Source organism: Crassostrea angulata, chromosome 2, assembly GCF_025612915.1.
Source record: "Crassostrea angulata isolate pt1a10 chromosome 2, ASM2561291v2, whole genome shotgun sequence".
Taxonomy (NCBI): domain Eukaryota; kingdom Metazoa; phylum Mollusca; class Bivalvia; order Ostreida; family Ostreidae; genus Magallana; species Magallana angulata.
The window spans coordinates 48,144,732-48,154,467 of NC_069112.1; the positions used below are offsets into that span (position 1 = coordinate 48,144,732).

At 32.4% G+C, this 9,736-nt stretch overlaps 1 pseudogene; it reads right to left on the minus strand.

Annotated features, from left to right (window-relative positions):
• Positions 1-719: 719 nt before the first annotated feature.
• Positions 720-3,519, minus strand: LOC128174437 (uncharacterized; annotated as a pseudogene).
• Between the last annotated feature and the right edge of the window lie 6,217 nt (positions 3,520-9,736).

Consider the following 9,736-nt stretch of genomic DNA (forward strand, 5'->3'; position numbering starts at 1 on the left):
ATTAAAATAGATTTGTTATCTTAACAAGTATAATATCTTATTGCCACACTATTTTTAGTATAATTGTATTTCCGATTCAGCTTATATTAAATCAACTGAGCCGTTTTGTGATACAAAGTACGGGAAATAATAATTGAATCATGAATAATTTCCTGTATTGATGCAAGTTTGTTTTTTTTCAAATTCTAACAGCTGTAAAAATGCAAATATGATTACTCGCAACATGGAAAACGTCACATGTATGTGATCAAAGAAATGAGTTTCTTAATTCATATATACAATATGTCAGTAAAATATATTTGTACTGTTTTTGAAATGTAAAAGTGTGTATATATACAGAAAAAACTATTTTATGCATTAGATTATACGCTTATTTCTGCTTGCAAATAGGTCTTACATTGTTCACAATTTGTTCGATTCTGTTTGAAAATACAGTAAGATATGACAAAATTAAGCTTTAATTATCACATATCATATTCAATGTCAACATTTAGAATGGTGAAATTGTAGTAAAGGTAACATAAAATACACTTAGTACACCAGAAGTGAATTCAAAAACATTTTGTATTGTTGTTCTAAACACAAAGTTAAAAAGAATGCTAAAAAATTGATAATTAAGTCCAAGCCCAAGTACAGGTTTTTTTTTTCAATAAACAAAGTCCAAAGGGCGATTGTGTAAATCAAAGAATGATTTTATACTTGACTGCTATTGTTTTTTATTTGATAACATTCACTTATTTATACAGAAGCTTCGCTGACATTTAGCTTTAAGTATTTATATCTCTTGGTTTCCATTGTCATTAAAGGCACCATCTAAACTCAAACTTTCCAAATTGTCTTGGTTAATCTCGCTATAAACATTTGCTAGTCCAGCATCAGGAGTGGAATTTGACTCATTTGCAGGTTTGTAACGATTTTGCTGTCTTTGAAATGATGTTTCTTGAACGATTTCTACGTTTTCATACGAGTGACAAAAGTCACTGTTTGCCTTATCTTTAAAAACTGGCGTAAGGTAAGTGCAAACTTGGCTAGCTACTTCCTGTGGTCCTGGCTGCGTTTGACTTTGGGGTCCACCTGAACTAAAACGTAGAGATTTGTATTGAGCTTTCTTTCGATGATTATTAATTTCACCTTCATTTGTTTTTTTTTCGGAAACATTTAAGATAGATATAGGCAAAAACAAATATGGTGAAAACAACGACAAAAATTCCTATAAAGCTCAAGATAATTTGAACTACCTGAACAAAAAAATCATTTTTGAACAAGTCAGTATCTGTCGGTAAATATGTCACTTTGGTGACTTCATTATTGCTAACGTCATCAGAAAAAGCATGGCCGTTGGTCCTGTATGAGACAGTTAAGTTTGATGTTGTTACTTTCAAAGAAAAGGTTGTCTTTCGAGCTGTGTCACCTCCAGCTAAACTTGTGTAGGAATAATCATGTTGAGGACATCCAGTAGCAAAATGACAGTAAACATCAGGACATTGACAAACAGATTGACATTCTTCTCCATAGTTAGGCGGGCTGCATTTTGTAGAACAGTTGTTGAGATAGTAACCAAGTGGACACTCTAAAACATATTATGATAAAGATATATATAAAATTAAAGCAAACATTAGAAGCAGTACTGTTAACATATTTATATCTAAAGTAGTTTGGTGCATTACAAGATCAATGGATACAATGTACGTGTATAATTATACACGTTTGCACCCGTAATCACACGGTCGGTGAATTTCAGGGTTTGCCAGGAAATACCGGTGCTGGGAATTACCAGTGGTAAATTCCGGTATATCCCGTCTCGGTGAAAAGAACTGATTTTCACACAATTATATACATACGAGTATATACAAACATGAGACAGAAAGATAAATGGAGGGCAGACAGCGTCATTGATTAAAAAAAAATCATAGATGTTTAAGTGTTTCTACATTTCTTGAGGATATAATTTCTTTGAATTTTAAAACATTCTAATAAGGATATTCATCTGCAATTCTATGTTCATTACAAAGTTCACATTACATTTCGTATTGAGGGAATTTTGACAAGCTGCCAGTCCCTATAGGGAGGCGATGATTAGAATACAATATTTTAAAATACATCACTAAAATGTTTTAGTAATTTTTCAAAGCAAATTATAGCAGGTAGAGAACAAGTTTCAGTCCAGATTTTCAACCACCAGTTTTGCATTTTACAGACTTCAAAGGACAAAATAAACTTAAATATTGTTAAAATTATATTAGGTGTTACCAGCAACAATAAAAAAAATCACATTAACAGCTGAGTGTGCTCCTGTTTAGTGGAGATATTTACTTTGAGTAGGGCTAATTAGCTCTTTCTTCGGTGTGTTGCATTTTGAGGTTGTTACACAGCCACAGTTTATTCTTCACAAATTTCTTGGCCCATTTTTACACATTTTAAAGGAACAAGAAACTGGAACTTTTAGTTTCATGTTTTTGATAACTGTATAGATGCACCTATGTTTGACATAAGTCTTGAAACAAATAACACATTAAGGCTGTGCAGACAGATTGAGTACCGGGCCTTAATACTATATGATAATTTGTCTGCACAACCTTGGTGTTTTATATAAATTCAAAAATAAGTAACCATTGCTTATATATATATCCATACTGATGTTTATTTGCACGAAGTATTTGTGTTCTGTCGCTTTTAAGCATTTATATACATTTTAGGGATATGAAACGTACATAAAACAGCCATCTTTTTATGTAATTTAGTAAGTTACTGCGACTAGAAGTATAGTGCAAGAAAATGCCGAGAAAAATCCTTTTTATTGACGAATTAAAGATTATTTTTTATAAGCAAAATCAAATTGGTTTTGTAAATTTGAACGTCAAATTTAATTTTACAATAATAAATATATGTATATTCAAAACCGTGATGACGTTTTTACTTGTGCTCATTCACCTTGACAAGACTAAGTGTGATCACAAGAAATATAAGGTTGTGCATTTCCAATGCAAACATAAGGAGAAATATACACCGAATGTAAATATAGGTAGATGCCTAATGCATTACTGGCTAGTTAAACCTTGTTAAGATAAAATGGCATAGCTAACAAGATGTACTATTGTATACATCCGAACAAATTTGATTAAGACTAAGTATGAGTTACTAGTATGTAGTTTTACTTTATATCCCGGGAAATACTGGTACCATTTTCCCCCACTGTCCTGGAAAATATGGGTATTTCCAGTTTTTTGCCATCACTGGTTAATTTCATTTACTTTTTAAAATAATAATTGAGAAACAATTCAAAACGTACTTAATAAATGTAAATCACCTACTTTGACATTGTCCAGTTGTTTGATTTAGCATATATCCATCACAACAAATCCATCCATTAATTCTGAAATGTTAAATTGAAAATTGAAACAGTCATTTCTTTCCTTTTTACTAATATATCACATTTTTAAATACATACCCAAAACATGAACGATTTTGTATAAATCGAAATAAGTTGAACGAAAAAAATACTATTGCAAACGTTAACATGATTGCCTGGAAATCAAACTACAGGAACCCGTTTTAATTAAAAGCTATATTTATACAATTAAATGTTCATAATGATATCATTTCCTGCTTTTGTTGGATATTATTTACATAATTCTGAAACAAACACTAATGTCCTTATGCAACAGTCGTTTTCAAAGATAAAAATCACTGATACGCTGTTTTGCGGAAAACATTATCATGAAGTAATATGCATGCTTTTTTCAAATGTCTATCGCATGAAAAGAGGATTCAGCCAGGAAACTTAAATATAGAACATTGCAAAAAATTCAATTGGCATTTTACTACAAAATATTTTAACCCCATCAATGTTGCCTGTGAAGTTAAACTTCATTGAGTTTTATTTTTATAAAATTAACATTTCAAAGTTAAATATTTACATCTACCAAGTATTATTCCCTCTATTTCTTACGAAAACTTATAGTTAATGCATAGCTCTATAGAAACAGCCAGACTGAAATATACATGCACCGTTTATCGATTTGTCGAAATCTACAGCGGCTGAAACTGAGAAGATATTGACAGGTCTGAAATTGACACGCCCTGTTTATCGATTGGTCTAAACCTTCAGCGACCTATCAAATATCACGGACTGCACGAAGTAATCATGATGATGTCAGACTCAAAGTCTCACAGGAGACGATTTGGCTGTGTCTTCTAGCTAACGTACTTATGTACATTACCAGTAATTTAGTGATTTCTACTTATTTTTCATAACCAATTTATTAATTAGTTAAAAGAGAGATGTTAATATAAACAATAAAATGCTTTCTTTGATGATTCATGCGGGTTATGAAGGTAGCGATCATTGCAAGAAAAAATTGCGGGTTATATATTTTTTCTGCAATGTCGCTACCTTCATAACGCGAGTTAAGTATTTTTTCTGCAATGTCGCTACCTTCATTTCCCGAAAGAAAGCATTTTATTGTTTAAATGAATGTTTTTGTTGTAAATCGTAATATCTGTTCATGTTTTAAAGCACAAACTTCCAATATTCTTCCTCGATTAAATTGAAATCTATCTTATCTTCAATTATTAGTCGAAAAATATTTAAACCAAAAAAGTCTGATTTAGCAAATTTATTGATTATAGAAGTATTTTAGAAGTATTGAAAATAAAACTCTTAAAATAGTGCGAGGTGTTTCAAGAAACTTCCAAAAGGAAAAATGATAATTCTCTCAAAGAAATCAGGGTTTTTCGTTCCTTTTTCGAAAATTTCTGAGTAAAAAGAGATGATGTGTCACACATATGCACGCACGCACGCACCCACCCACCCACCCACACACACACACACACACACACACAGATATAAATATATTCGTGTTTATTTGCAATGTTTTCATTCAATTTTCTATGTCACATTTAGTAAAATACATTTTCTTATAACATTAAACAGGTTTTTTTGATGATTTTTTTGATTTTGTCAACAGAGTAAGAATATATGAAAAATTATGTTTTGGGGAAAACGAAAAAAATTGCAAAATCATCATATGATTAAAAAAATTCTTTTCGATTTGTTAATAGTTAACTTTTCTGAATTTTTAAAAAAAAACACATGACAAAACATTAAAAAGTTCTTTAAAAATACATATAGTATCACTATCATCATTTTAATTATTTAATAAATATAGGTTTTGTGGTCTTCTATAGAAAATTAGAATAAACTGTGGGTGTATAGAGCCACCTTAAAATCTTAAATATATTTTATACATTTTTCACGCCGTTCGCATCACGTTCGTATCCAGTCGGAAGTATATATATATATATATATATGCCCTACTTGTGGTGACAACTATATAGGACAAACTGGAACCAAACTCGCGGATAGAGTGCGCGTCCACAAGCAGCAGATTAGAGACCCATCTGTGAGGAACACACCATGCAGCGGCCATTACGATATATGCGGAAAGGGAATGTTATATATTTTCCCTTTTTATAAAGTGAAAGAAAACAATGAACAATTGCGTAAAGCTAAAGAAAATCATTTTGTTAAACTGTTTAAACCTAAGTTAAATTCTTAATATTATTTATTTTTAACATCTGCATATATATACATGTATATAAACATGTATATAATTATGTACAAGAGACACTGGACTTTTATTATTATAATTGTGTTGACTCTTTTTATGCACTGTTTAATGTTTTGACGTTACTATGTTTTGACGTCATAATCACGTCTTCAACAGTTTGTTTGTACAATGTTTTGACATCACTATGTTTTAACGTCATAATCACGGGTTCAACAAATTTGTGTGTATAGTGTTGCCTACCTAACGTCACGAGATTGACGTCATAATGTTCTTGTTTACTTTATTTTTAAATCTACTGAAGAGCCCGGTAGGGCGAATGCGCTAGAGATAAAAGATGTTTGAGCATTGGACTTATTTTTTGTCATTCATCATATCGATCCAATGTTAGGCTATTTTTGCAAAGATGTACAGTATATATATATATATATATATTACTGTACATCTTTGCAAAAATAGCCTAACATTGGATCGATATGACTGTAAAGTATGGCGAGATGATTGTGGCGTCATTAGTTGAAATCTATAATCATTTGTTCTCTTGGGTCTCAACAAAGCTTGTGCGATACTCAAAACGTGTTTTCAAAACTCGAGGAACCGTAAAAAACGAGTTAAATGTCAGTCATTTTTGACATAGCACTAAGAGAGCTATACTATTATAGAAAACATTATAGGATGCTGACAAACATTTCCTTAAAGCTGACATGAATTCATAAAAGCATTTGGTCGCCATATTAGTTTCGATCGCTCCTCTACTGCCACTGGGGTATATATATCGGTCGAGAAAGGTAAGGTCGGATGCTTTCCGATCGAGGCATTCAGGTTGCACGGACTTCTAAATGCATTAACTACACATTGCAGTTAAATGTTTGTTATCAAGAATAAAGGATACAACAATCAATAAAATACAAAATATATTTATTCTTTGAGAGAATTTCCAAGGTACTAGTATCCAGAGTTGGAGTCAATTACTTTGAAAATTAAAGTAATTAATTACTTTCAAATACATTGACAATTTTATCGATTACTTTCAATTACAATTACATTGATTTTTTAAAATGTAATTAATTACTCTCAATTACTTTGATAAATGTAATTAATCACATTTCAATTACTTTAGTTTTATTTTTTTTAAATCTTGAGAACATATACATATATCAACGACATTAATATATACAGGGCTTTATGTACGGTTATTTTTTTTAAGGTTGTATAGTTCAGTTCAGATCAGATTTCTTGAAAATTTTCTTTAATATTAAATTCATTAAGTACCATTGAGTTCATTTTTGGTTCTGAATAATATTTTCTCTATAGTGAATTAATTTTTATTCACATATTAAAACTGTGTTTATTGAGAAAGTACAACTTTTGGCAGTACAGCATATCAGTATATAAATAATAATTGCTATAATTCACAAGAATGAGATATTTTGATTCACTTGAGTCTAAAATCAGTTCAGTTCAGTCTAAAATCAGTTGGGGTTCTTGGGTATTGAAGGAGTTCACACCTCCACAAAATTAGATCTTTACCTATTGCTCTAGAGATCTGGGCAGTGTGTCATACTGTATAAACATATAAAACATTATGGGACATTTAATTATTGTATAAACAAAAGTCCATGCCAAACATGTATAAAATCTAATTATCATTATAAGACACCTTTATTATATCTTAAACTTGGAGAAAAGTAATTAAGATGTAATTGAAAAGTAATTGAAAATACACAATATTTTTGGAATGTATTTAAATACATTTAATTACTTGTTATTGAAGACAGACTCAATTACCATTGACTTTCAATTACTTTGAAAAATGTAATTAATTACACCCAATTACAAATATTTTTTTCAATTACCCCATCCCTGCTAGTATCTGTATTATTTTGCACAGATAGTGCTGCCTTACTTCAGATGCACATCGAACACGTGTGTCGTTGATACAGAGTGCACAACGTCTGCATCTTTTTTGAAAACCCCAGCGGCACTACATCCAACCCAGTAGCTAAATGATAGTAAATCCAAGAAAGTAACAACGTAACAGCGACTCTTATCCATCGGTTCTATAAAAACGCTCCGTTTCCATGCGATCAATGGCATTGCTCGATCACCAACAGTGTGTGGTTGCGCATGTGCAATGTTATAACATAAACAGGAAAAGGGTCTATAATTATCGAGAATTTTTGAGGTTTATGTGCCTGGATTTCGGTCTGTCTTGTTTCGTCGTTCATTGGATATATTCCTTGTCAGTGCAGTGGTTGTCATATTATTTTTTGTTCAAATCGTGCTGTTGGGATGCTGCAAGCTGGAATGGCAGAACATACTGTAGCAAAACACTTTGGGGTTCATCGGAACACCATCCAGTCAGTATGGAGACGTTTTCAACAATCTGGCAACACCCAAGGTCGACCGCACTCTGTGCGACCTCGTGTGACGTCACGTCAACAGGACAACCACATTAGACTTGTGTATCTAAGAAATCGTTTCCAGACAGCAAGTTTGACTGCCCGTAGCATTCAAGGGCTTCGACCAATTAGTCCAAGAACTGTGCGTACTCGTCTGCTCGAGCAAAACATCAGACCAAGACGTCCAGCGGTGCCCCCAGTCCTGCTTCAACGTCATCGTATCGCCAGAATAGCGTGGTGCATATGACATCTGAGATTCAGAATACAGGACTGGGCCAATATTCTTTTCACTGGTGAATCCAGATTTCATTTGGATAGCAGTGACGGCCGTTGTAGGGTGTATCGTCGCGTTGGGGTGCGTTACCAGGGCGTTTGCTTTGTACAGTGTCGACAATTTGGTGGAGGTAGCGTTATGGTGTGGGGTGGAATATCAGCACGTGGAAGGATCCCTCTACAAATTGTCAATGGAAATCTCACCGGCGTACGCTATCGAGATGAAATTATTCAGCGTCATGTGATACGCTTCATACAGAGACATCAAAATCACATCACTCTGCAGCAATACAACGCAAGGTCACACGTTGCACATGTAGTCAGAGACTTGTTTGTTCAACAGAATGTCGATGTCTTGCCTTGGCCAGCTGTTTCCCCCGATTTGTCGCCGATCGAGCACGTCTGGGATGAAATGGAAAGACGTTTACGCCGTTTACCAAATCACTCAGTGACATTGGCTGATTTAGGCCAGGATTCAACCAGCATCTGGAACAACATCCCTCAAGCATTACTAAGCACTTTAGTGGCATCAATGCGGCGTCGCTGTCAAGCATGCGTGAACGCAAATGAAGGCCACACGCGTTATTAATTTTGTTAATTCAATTTCAAACAGTGACTTTCGAGTGAGCTGAAATTGACGTTATTCGACGTTGACATTAATGTGTTATGAGATGTTGTTACGAATAAATGTGTTGACAGTATTACAAAAAAATAAAATTTGTTCATTGTAATTTTTAAATGTTTTTTCATATATTAAATAATGCATAGTTTCTTTTTTCCGCTAGTATACATGTAAGTGTAGCAGGCAGGGCAGTTCAGCCAGTGATGTTTTGATATATCATTTGTGAAACTTTGGATTTTAATCGTGATGTAAATAAACTGACAAATACGAATAACTCTTCTCTGCGTTTCTATTAACCTAAAAGGTAACTATGCTTTAAAGTAAATCCACCCTCCTGTGACGTCATACATTTTACATAAACCATGAATGCATTAAAATTCTTGCAAGTAGATTTGTAATTTCTATGTTATCATAGGTGCACATCAAAAACTCAAATCATTGTTTGCTTGGAGATATTTAATAAGAGTTTTTCATCCTAATATTCGACATAATTCAATAATGACAAAGGGAAATAACTCTTTTCTACTTTTCTCTAAGTGATATATCTAAATGCTATAATTTTTCTAATGTAAACAATTTTTTTCTTTTTTTAAATTAATTTTAGTTTTCTGGCATTGTAAGCAATAAAATTTAAATAGACAAACAAGTATCCATCCACTTATATTTAATTTTTAAACCAAAAAAGTGTGATTTTCAGATGATAATTTCAGCCTTTGGTTTTTATTCCCTTACATCTTAAATAGTATGGATACATATATATTTTATTTATTTTTTGACGAAATTCAAGTCCAATAAGTTAAAAAAAAGTTAATTTTTTAACTTTGAACCCATGATTTTATAGGTACGGAGTTACCTTAAAGGTTGGAAAATTA